Source organism: Ornithorhynchus anatinus, chromosome 20 (assembly GCF_004115215.2).
Source record: "Ornithorhynchus anatinus isolate Pmale09 chromosome 20, mOrnAna1.pri.v4, whole genome shotgun sequence".
In the NCBI taxonomy this organism is placed as follows: Eukaryota; Metazoa; Chordata; class Mammalia; order Monotremata; family Ornithorhynchidae; genus Ornithorhynchus; species Ornithorhynchus anatinus.
The window spans coordinates 769928-780321 of record NC_041747.1 but is presented as its reverse complement, the minus strand read 5'-3'; positions in this window follow the sequence as shown (position 1 = coordinate 780321).

Here is a 10394-nt window from a genome sequence, read left to right as displayed (position 1 = left end):
CCACGCCGGCACAGTTCGGACCAGCCGGAGCTGTTCAAACTCACTCAGTTGGGGCCTCCAGAGCGCAGGAGTGAAGAGAAACCTCCCTCGCATCCCCGTCCATCCTCCACATCAGCCGGCTCCGATCTACCAATCAGATCTTCCCAGACGTAAGAAGTGAGAGGGTGGAGTCGGAGGCTTAATCAGAGAAATGTCTGAGGGTGTCAATCCTTCTTTCAATCCCGCTGCCAAATCTGTTTCATCGCCCCACTCCGGCATCTCATTATGGTCAAAGAATAGATGCGTACATGCATGTATATATTCTTTCCTCCCATAACCAAAGCCATATCTGATTTATATATGGTAATAATTTCAGATAGAGAGGGTGGGCGAGGGTCTCCATGGTGACCAAGCATGCTGTCTCCATGGTGACACTTGCAAGTGATATAGGCCCTCAAATTTAATTTTATTTGAAATTTCAAAGGATCCTTCTCCTCCGATAGAGTCCCAAGCTAGTAGGAAGCAGCCCAGATTTAACTATTTCTTTTGTCCTCCCTTTGAGAACTGACAGAAAAAGGGAGAAGAACAGATCCTTTCCCGATGTAGAAATAAGCTCGTTCTCAAGGACTTCAGACTAAGATCTAGTTTCAACCTCCTCAGCACGTCCGGACAGAAGTCTTCATTCTCACGTCCAGCGACCCCCGACGCATCCCCTGGCCCACCCCTATCCCATACAGAAGCCCCTCCAGTGATTTACTTCTCTGGGGGCAGTTGGATCATTTTCTTTGGATGTACTGGAGGCCTTTGGAGGAATCTCAGTTGTGGAACTCTTTCCCCACCTCATACGCACACATACACACACATGATCAGGAAAATGTGTATTTATCTGAGATTCCTGACCTCCTCTTCTTATAACAAAGGAATAATCAAAGATGGAACAGCCAGAGAAGAGAGCTGGAAGCAAATTGAGAGGAGGAGTTGAAAGAGAAATAAATGCAGAGGGAGCCCACGCAAGATACAACTACAGAAGCAGCCAGCCATGGCCTAGTAAAAAGGACGACAACACTGAGAGTCAGGAGAACTAGGTTCTAGTCCCAGTTCTTCTAGTTCATTCATTCATTCAATAGCATTTATTGAGCGCTTACTATGTGCAGAGCGCTGTACTAAGCGCTTGGAATGCACAAGTCAGTAACAGATAGAGGCAGTCCCTGCCCTTTCCCAGGGAAACAGTGTGGCCTAGTGGATAGAGCACGGGCGGGAGTCAGGTGGATCTGGGTTCTAATTCTGGCTCCACCACTTGTCTGCTGTGTGACCTTGGGCAAGTCACTTCACTTCTCTGTGCCTCCGCTGCCACATCTGTACAATGGGGATTAAGTCTGTGAGCCCCACGTGGGACAACCTGATTATCCTGCATCTTACTACATGCCTGGCATATGGTACGAGTTTAAACTCATTCAGTCGGATTTATTGAGCACTCACTGTGTGCAAAGCACTGTACTAAACGCTTGGGAGAGTACAGTATAACAACAGACACATTCCATAAAATATACTGTAACAAATATTAAATGCCACAAAAATTTCTGCCACCGGTCTGCTGTGTGATGTTGGGAAAGTCACTTGATTTCTCTGGGCCCCAGTTTCCTTATCTGAAAAACGGGGATGAAAATACCTGCCTCCCTTCCTCTTAGACGCTAAACCTCATGTGGGACAGGGACCACGTATGACCTATCTTGTACTTCCCTAGCAGAGTGCAGGGGCACTAGAAAGCACTACGATAGAATTTTTAAGTGCAGACACCTCCTCAATGTCTCCCTTTTTAATTATTGTATATTATTATTCCGAATTCCAAAGAGTTAATGATAAGGGTGGATACTGAGGGTGTGAAAGATGAAAGAACTGCTTAGGCTCAGACAACCGAAGGGAAAGAATAATCCTGTGGGGGACTTGGAAGTGATCGGGCCCAGCCCCTTTCCCTGCGGGAGCCAGTAAGCGCACCGCCGAACAGAGGACTGCCTGCTCCCCTCTGCGAACTCCCTTCACAGCCTGCTTTAGTACGTTAGATTCCTCCAAAGGTCTCCAGTACATCTAATGAAAATGATCCGACTGCCCCCAGGGAAGTAAATCACTGGAGGGGCTTCTGTATGGGATAGGGGTGGGCCAGGGGAGGGGTCGGGGGTCGCTGGACTGCCGGCTGCCCGGGGTCTGGCCAAACTCCCTCCTGCCTCCGTCCAAGTTCCCTTTTAACCTCTGAACTCTGTTGGAGTGGAAGCTCCTTGTGGTTTGGGAATGAGAGAAGCAGCGTGGCCTAGTGACAAGAGCATGGGCTTGGGGGTCGGAGGTCGTGGGTTCTAACCCTGGCCCTGCCACTTGTCAGCTGGGTGACCTTGGGCAAGTCACTTCACTTCACTGTGCCTCTTCCCTCGTCTGTAAAATGGGGATGAAGACCGTGAGCCTCACGTGGGACAACCTGATTACCTTGTATCTACCCCAGGACTTAGAACAGGGCTCGACACATAGTAAGAGCTTAACCAATACCGTAATTATCATTATCTTTGTTCCGTACGCCCCAAACGTTTAGTGCAGTGCACCGTACCCAGGGGGTGTTCACTAAATGCTGTCGCTGCGGCCGTTACCGCCAGCACTTCGCTAGAACCTGGCAACACCGATGAGCGCCTCCATCGGGATCTTCCCCCTGATGGGTTACGTCGGGTTTCCCGATTCTCCTGCTGTGAGCCTTCCATAAAAGCAGATTGACATCTTCTCTGCTTTCTCTTATTGTTCATTTAATCTTTCCCCCCTTTCCTATTTAACTGCAGCGCAGGAGCCCGGGGAGGGGCCGTGATGCACGTCGCCCGGACGGGCACGTACGAAGTCGGCTTGTTTTGCGTTTCGAATCCTGCCCCCGAAATCGGGTGGATGGTGACAGAGCCACGAATAGTCACACAAATGTGTTTTAAAAATGATGCGGGGAACTTCCATTCAGCTCCAGCCAATTTAGAGAGCAACATAACTAAAAATAGCTAAGTATTCCTCAAAAGAATAGCTGCATTACAGTAAGAACGCCTTGAACGGCTCAAATTAGCTGCTCAAATGCCTTTCGAGACTTGACAGGAGAGAAAAGACACTTCGTGTAACAATACTGAAAAGATGGGATAAAAATACACCCGCTCGCTCACACACACCCGGTACAATTTAATTTCATAGCCGACCCACACCGCCTCTCGATCCTCGGTAACCACGACGGTAGACGGCCGTGAGGAATCCAGGGCAGCTGGGCCGGCGGCGAGTCGGCACAGCTGAGCCTCGGGGGAGACCGCGCACCCCTTAAAAGAGTCCCCGGCCTCTGATGCCGTGGTGAGCGGTACACGGGATCCTTTTCCGAATACGATCCAAATCCCCCACAATCCCCCCGGTATTCCCTCCTTTTCGGAAAACCTGAACCCCGAGGCTGAGGGATGGAGAGTCCCTCCTCGGAGAGCGGGCCCGGCCCCGCCGTCGACACACCTGCCTTGAGGCGGAGCGCGGGATTCACGTCCCACCACGGAACCGCTCGGGGAGGCCCCGTTTGTCCCGGCGCCCGTCACTTGACGCCCTTGGGCCCCCTCAGCCCTCTCGGCCGGAGCAGGACGGCCCTCCGCCGCCCCTCGGGGCCCTCAACCAGGGCCAGGGCAGACCTCCGCCTCCCCTCAGCCCGGGGCAGGGTGGACCCGCGCCTCCCCTCGGTCCGGGACAGGGTGGACCAGCGCCTCCCCTCAGTCCTCAGCTGGGTGGCCAGGGCCTCCCCTCGGGCAAGGGCAGGAGGGACCAGTGTCTCCCCTCGACTCGGGGCAGGACGGACCTGTACCCCCCCCTCAGGCCAGGGCAGGGCAGGGCAGAACTGTGACTCCCCTCAGCCCGGGGCAGAACAGACCTGTGCCTCCGCTCAGCCCAGGGCAGGGCGGACCTGTGCCTCCCCTCATCAAGGGACAGGGCGAAACCGTGCCTCCCCTCAGGCCGGGACAGGGGGGACCAACATCTCCCTTCGGCCCAGGGCAGGACGGACCAGTGCCTCCCCTCAGGCCAGGACAGGACAGACCCGTGCCTCCCCTCGGGCCGAACCTGTGTCTCCTCCCAGCCCAGGGAAGGACCTGTGCCTCCCCTCAGCAAGGGACAGGGCGAAACCGCCCCTCCTCTCAGGAAGGGGCAGGAGGGATGACCATCTCCCCTCAGCCCAGAGCAGGGCGAACCTGTGGCTCCCCTCAGGCTGGGGCAGGAGGGACCACCGTCTCCCCTCAGGCCGGGGCAGGACGGGAGCTGTGCCGCCCCTCGGGCCTGCCTGTGCCGCCCCTCGGGCCTGGGCAGGGCGGACCTGTGCCTCCCCTCATTCATTCATTCATTCATTCATTAGAATTTATTTAGCGCTTATTAGGTGCAGAGCACTGTAGTAAGCGCCCTCAGGCCAGGAGAGGAGGGACCACCGTCTCCCCTGGGACCGGGGCAGGGCAGACCTGTGCCTCCCCTCAGATCGGGGCAGGACGGACCTGTGCCTCCCCTCATTCATTCAATAGTATTTATTGAGCGCTTCCTAGGTGCAGAGAAGGGTAGTAAGCGCCCTCAGGCCGGGGGGGTTGGGGGGGCGGGGGGCGGGTGCAAGGGCGTGTGGGCGCCGCCAGGGGGCCGCTGACGGTGGCCGAGGCGCCGGCCCCGGCCGCGAAGCAGCGTGGCGCAGGGACAGAGGCCCGGCCTTGGGAGTCGGGGGACGTGGGTTCTAATCCCCCCTCCTCCCCTTGCCCGCTGGGTCACCTTGGGCAACTCGCCGCACCTCCCTGTGCCTCCGTTACCTCATCTGGAAAACGGGGAGGTAACCCGGGAGCCCCACGTGGGACAACCTGGTGACCTTGTATCTACCCAGCGTGGCTCAGTGGAAAGAGCCCGGGCTTTGGAGGCAGAGGTCATGAGTTCAAATCCCGGCTCTGCCGCTTGCCAGCTGGGTGACTGTGGGCAAGTCGCTTCACTTCTCTGTGCCTCAGTTACCTCATCTGTAAAATGGGGATGAAGTCTGTGAGCCCCACGTGGGACAACCTGATTCCCCTGTGTCTACCCCAGCGCTTAGAACAGTGCTCTGCACATAGTAAGCGCTTAACAAATACCATCATTATTATTATTACCCCAGCGCTTAGAACGGCGCTCGGCACGTAGCAAGCGTTCAACAAAGACCATCATTATTATCAATATTATTAAAGTGGGGATTAAGACTGTGAGCCCCACGTGGGACAACCTTGCATCTACGCCAGGCTTAGCCCAGTGCTTGGCACGTAGTGATTGCTTAACAAATACCCTAATTAGTATGTATTATTATTATTTTATTATATTTGTATTGTTAATGATTAATATAATAATTTATATTTTTTATTATAATTATTATTAGAGCAGGACTCCTCAGCGGCCCCGCTGGCAGACACCTACAAGTGCCCACTCTTCGGCATCTCGGCTTCGACCCCTGCTCCACCCCACTGCTCTTATTCCCCACTCCCCTTCTATTTTCTGAGATTCATTCACATTTATTGAGCGCCGGCTGTGTGAAGAACATACCGAGCGTTTCGAAGGGTACAGTGCAACGATAAACACACACATTCTCTGCCCACGGTGAACTTACAGCATATCCTGGCGGAAAGAGTACGGAAATCAGGAGGCCGTGTCAAATCCTGGCTCTGTCATTTGCCTTCTGTGTGATCACGGATAAGTCACTTGACTCCTCTGAGCCTCGGTTTCCTCCTCCGTAAAATAGGGATTCGATGTCTCTTCTCCCTTACTCAGACAGTGAGCCGGTGTGTGTGACCTGATCATCTTTTATCTACCCCAGTGCTTAGTGCAGAGCCTGCCACATATTCGGCATTTAACCAATACCGCAATTATCATTTAAGTCTTTTGACCTCCAGTGGATAGCCATCCCATTTCAGGGACCACCTTCCGCCTTGAGAAGTGATGAAAGAGGAAGAATTCAACCCAAGAATTCAACCAGAAATCTGGGAGCTCTGAGCTAGGACATTAACACAAACCCTCGATGCTTCACCCACAAAACCCCGAAAGAGAAAAGGCAGAAGAGGGACGCCTGAGGGAAGAATTGATTCTAGTTCCGGTGAGTTGGATGGCGCCTCTCGCAATCTCGCCGTGTTCCCGCCGGGCCAACGAGCGAGTGGGCGGGCATTGAGGCAGAGCGTTGCTCAGGAAATGTGCAGTCTTCACCCACATGGCCAGCCGCAGGCAGAACCAGCCTTAGAATCCAGGTCTCCTGCTTCCAGGAGCCATTTCCACTGGTCCAACAGCAACCTTGAACCAACAACCGTGCATTCATTAGAGAGTTAACACTGGGATACTCGCATCCTCTTGTAGCATATATGTCCATATTTTTCTACTCTATTGCTTCTGCCAATCTGTAATTTATTTTAGGGTCCATCCCCCACTAGATTTTAAACTCCTTGAGGCCAGGAATTGTGTCTACTTCTAGCGTACTCTCATAAACATAGTGTAGTGTTCGGCACATGGCACTCCGTCAATACTTTTGACTTATAGACAAACAGCATTGTTTCTTCACCATTTGTCACCCCCACAAAATGGTTGATATCTGTTTGCACCTAATGAAGAATGCGTGGACATCACATGCCCAGATCCAAAGCAACAGGAAATGTGCTCCATGTCCTCAATTTTCTTGCCATAATTCAATCTGCAGGGAACAGATGGTAGCATGGCCTAGTAGATGGAGCATGGAGTTGAATGCCCAGACACCGAGGCTCTAGTTGCAGCTCTGCCCCCGTCCTGCTGTGTGAAGTTGAGCAAATCATTTCACCTCTCTGAGCCCCAGTTTTCTCATCTGAAAACTGGGGAGTTGATACCCGGAACGTGTCTACCAACTCTTGTTATATTTTTACTCTCCCAAGCACTTAGAACATAGTAAGTGCTCAATAATTGCGAACGACTGACTGATACCTGCTCCCCCTCCCTCTTACACCGGGAGCCCTGTGTGGGCCGGGGACTTGTCCGTCAAGTCTCATTATCCTGTATTGACCCCAGCACTCAGCACAGTGCTTGGCATGCAGTAAGCTCTGAGAAGGGAGAGAGGATTGATGGAAAGGAGGGAGGGAAGGAAGTGAGAAAATGAGGGAAAATGGAGGAACGGAAGGAAGCAGGAAGGAAGAGCAATGTTGTAGATGTTCATTTTCATTCAATGGTATTTATTGAGCGCTTACTATGTGCACAGCACTGTACTGAGCTCTTGGAATGTACAATTTGGCAACAGATAGAGACAATCCCTGCCCAATGACGGGCTCAACTCCTGGCTGCCTCTTTGGGGAGGGATGAGAAAGAGGTAATAAATAGTCCTTGATAACACTGGTGCCAGAGTCAGAGCTGGGGAGTCCTGGGCAGTGATCCTGTGAAAGCCAGGTCAAGAAACCTCAGCAAACCGCTCTCCCTCTTCATCTCATTTCCCAGCAGAAAGGTTTTCCCTCCCTCTGGACCTATCCCGCTGGCCTGTCCACCTCTCCCACGGACTAGGTAATACAAGAACCGTTTCCCTGCACGAGTTTCCTCCGGGGCCCAGCCCAGCTCAGAGCCAACCACGCAGTGGGACTGCAGCTCTGGTCTCCCTTTTCCTGACTTGCTGCAGCATGGCTCGTCACCCCCAACTCAGCCCTGGCACTTTCTACAAGCTCCAAGGTCGACCAAAACTGCTTACGTAGTAACGCTTTCAACCGGCCGCCGCCGGTGGCCCAGTGCCACGGCCTCGGGTATCAGCATGGTGACACTGCGGCTTTCAATCATGTCTTTCTCCAGCAGAGATAGCCTCATTCAATCACGTTTCTCTCCAGCAGAGGTAGCCTCTAACTCGCTTTGAACCTGATGTCAGTGTGCCAGCTTTCCATTTCAGGGAGAGGCGAAAGAAAACTGGTGCAAAACGTCTACTTCACATCCTGCCCCATTCTGACTTCAATCCTCTGGTCAGTGATAATTAGACTGCCCAGAACTGCCTGACCACTCGCTGAAGAAACCCAAATTTAATTCCAGTGCTACTTACAAAATGTGCTGTGGTAATCCCCTTGTTCTATTCATTAAGGGGACGTGCTGGGCTAGTGGCAGTCGAGAGACCCAGATTCTAGTCCCTCTGCTGCTGGCCTCCTGTGTGATCTTGGGCCTCATTTTCCTCACCGATAAAATGGAGCTAAGATGCCTGCTCCTTTCCCCTTAGATTGGAACCTCATGAAAGACAGGGATTGAGTCTGATCTGATCATTTTGTATCTACTCCAGCCTTAGCACAGTGATTGGCACCTAGTCATTTCCATCATTATTAAGCCATTGCTCTGTCTGGGTGATGGAATGTCTAACCTTCAATGTGGCTTCAATTAGATCATATTAAATCAGTAGGTCATAAGCTCCCTCTGGGCAAAGAGTGGGTGTATTTGTTAATCACTTACTATATGCCAGGCACTGTACTAAACTCTGGAGTAGATACAAGATCATCAGATTAGACATAGTCCATGTCTCATACGGGGCTCACAGCACAAAGAAGTGAAATGACTTACCCAAGGTCACACAGTAGATGAGTGGCAGAGCTGGGATTAGAATCCAGGTCCTTTGATTCCCAGGCCCGTGCTCTTTCCGCTGGATGCCGTGGGTGGACCTGTGGGTGGATACCACAGTTTCAGGCTCACCAGACTAGGGTGGGGCCACTGGTGACACTGACCAAGAGGAGTGGGATGCCGGAGCCCAGCACCGCAGCAGCATCTGAGCCAAGGTACGTGTTTGCACTCAGTTGTGCATCGGTTTCCTAACCCACGCTCATACCTGCACCAACCCGTGCCCGCGGCCACGAACGGGCCTCAGAGGGGAGACAAATTCGGGGACTAGAACATAGCTGTCAGGCTACCAGCAGCCAGGAGTAGATGAGGAAGACAGGGGAAAGCCACTGATGAACACTTGGCATCATTTCTCTCACTCCCTCACTCACTTTCCTGCTCACCCCAGAATCAGGAAACCAGAAAGTGCCCGGACAAGCCGCTCCTTGATTTTTGCCCATAAAATAATGCCCTCTGCTCTGGGCAGGGGCTATGAGCTGCAAGCCTGCCCCTATTGCCAATGTCCTCATTCTCTGTTCTTTAACATCCCTTACACCAACCCAGTCCTCTCCTGAGGGGTGGGGGGGCTGTGCTGAGCACCCTCTCAGCTTCACCCACTAGGGAAATCAAAAGAATTTATCGAGGGCTTACTGTGTGCAGAGTACAATACGGTAGAGTTGGTGGACACAATCCCTGTCCACAGGGACCTTACAGTGTCCAGGGAAAGTCACTCGAAATCGGTGGGTAACTTCTGGAGGGCCTCTGGGGTGTGTTCTCCGCGCGGTCGAACAGCGCACACACACTCCAACGCTGTGACCTCCCTCTGCTGCATGATTAACACCTCTCCACGCAGAAGCCGGTCTGCTCGCTTGTTCACTGCAGTTTCATTAAAATTCCTTGTCCTTGTTTTCAGTTGCAAACGGGGAAACTGGCCCGCCAAGGTCACGAAGCTCAGGCCTAGCTGGGCGGGCTCGTCGCCGCTCACTCCCTCTCCTGCCGTTCGCACGAGCGTGGGATAATTCAGCCGTAAGCATTTCTGACAACTTTGAACATGTTTTCCAGACAAAAATAGCCGATTTAAAATGCTATCTCGGAGCTCGACAGATTGGGATCAAAGTGGGTTAGGGATTGCAAATGAGTCTCGGACACTTGGCGATTGGGTGGTTCTGGCTCCATTTAGCAGCCCGGCAGCCGCCAGTACATCAGCAGGAGCAACGGAAGCGGCTGAAGCAGCAGCAGCAGTGATGTACTATCCAGCCCCGTCCCCTAGCAGAGCGGCATAAATTAGGAGATGCCAAATAAGGGGGGAGGTTGAGCAGCAGGACCCCGGGGTAATTTAGCAACTCCAAACTTCATGAGATCTCCACCCACAGTTTACCACTGCCACCAAGAGTCGGCTTCTGAACTCAAACGGGCATGTTGTCGCCGGGCAATTGCCAGTGTCTGAAAGTGTTTCAGTGTCTGAAGGTGTTTCAGATGGGGATTGGTCCGGCCAGTCACAGTGGAGCTTGTAGATTCTGGAAGGAAAGTAGCGGGTTGGGAAATCTGATTAGATTGTAAACGGCTGTGAGGGCAGGGACAGGGTCTTTTCCCCTCCTAACCTACTCACCCAAGCATCAGTGCTCAGTCCCCAGAGGGGACTCAGTTAATACCACTAATTAATTGAAATGGGAGATCGTTTGAAGGGTAGGCTCCAGTCAATCCATCATGCCCTCTGTGTGGAGAGCACCATACTTAAGCAGTTGGGAGAGTGCAAAAGGGTTAATTGACATGATCCCTGCCCTGGAGGAGCTTACAGTCTAGTTTCAGAGTTTTATCCGCAC